The sequence below is a fragment of the Scyliorhinus torazame genome, chromosome 12, assembly GCF_047496885.1.
Source record: "Scyliorhinus torazame isolate Kashiwa2021f chromosome 12, sScyTor2.1, whole genome shotgun sequence".
NCBI lineage: Eukaryota > Metazoa > Chordata > Chondrichthyes > Carcharhiniformes > Scyliorhinidae > Scyliorhinus > Scyliorhinus torazame.
In genome coordinates, this window is record NC_092718.1 from 159,754,925 (window position 1) to 159,756,085 (window position 1,161).

A 1,161-nucleotide genomic window follows, 5' to 3' on the forward strand; every position below is an offset into this window, starting at 1 on the left:
TTCAGGCTCATTTGGGAATTTATTTTATACCTATCGTTTATATGGGTGAATGATTACACATTAACACGCCTGTTTTTATGGGTGGAATCTGGGGGGGGGGGGGGGGTCTTGTCTGCCACTCACCTGGAACCTCAACCCAATCAGGCAGTAGTGAAGCCTTCTCCTGGAAGCGAGGCCTGAGAAGCCTTGCCTCCTAAGATGCCAACTTATCAGAGACCCCAGCAGCTCTTGCGCTCAGCAGTGCCACTGGGAGACTGTGGCTGCTGCCAGAAGGACAAGCACAGGGTTGGGGAGCTACCCAGGCCACAGGTGAGTAATGTTAATGGGTGGGGGAGGTCTCACATGGAGGGGGAGAGGGGTGCAGAGGAGTTGTAGCAAGGGCAGCGGAGGGAATCTCGACGGGGCCCCCTTTCCCAATTCCCAGATTCTCAATCAGGCACTGAGTGTCTTTGATTGAGACTCCGTACCCCCATACCTCCTGCTGAGGTGACAAATAGCTGCACGGGTTTACCTGTAGTGAACGATGCATGGCGACAGGCCACCTGTAACTGGGTTAATACAAGCGGCGGAAGGTTGAGCCCCTTTACTCGTCACTAATTGGCTACTTAAAGGCCTCAGTTGGTGGTGAAATATGAATGTTGGTCATGGCCTTCCTGTCCAGGACTTCAACTAATTGATTCGCCCCCCCTTTTTTGTTTCTGGACTCATCCAGCCGAGGAAATAGTTTATTTATTTCTAACTTTTATTATACCTGTTACTACCTGAAACAACAACTTTAATTTATATAGTGACAGGAGTTCTCTGGCCGTTCATTCTCCGGTCCCACCGGCAGCGCACCCCCCGCCCCCCCAATCCCCCACGGGTTTGCCGGCGGCATAGGGTGACTTCAATGGGAAATCCCATCGATAGCGAGGGGACCATAGAATCCCACTGCCAGCGAACGGTGCGCCACTGGGAAACACTCAGCTGGGAGGCTGAAGAATCCCGCCCAGTGTCTGTAAAGTACTAATATGTCCCAAGGAGAGTTATCAAACAATATTGAACCACATCTAGGAGATCACTCCATTAATGTAGCAGAGAGTGGATTTTGATAAAAAACAGTGCATTCTTAAGCTCCAGGCTGTGTCCCTGCTTCTGACCCTACACCTGCTACAGGGTAAT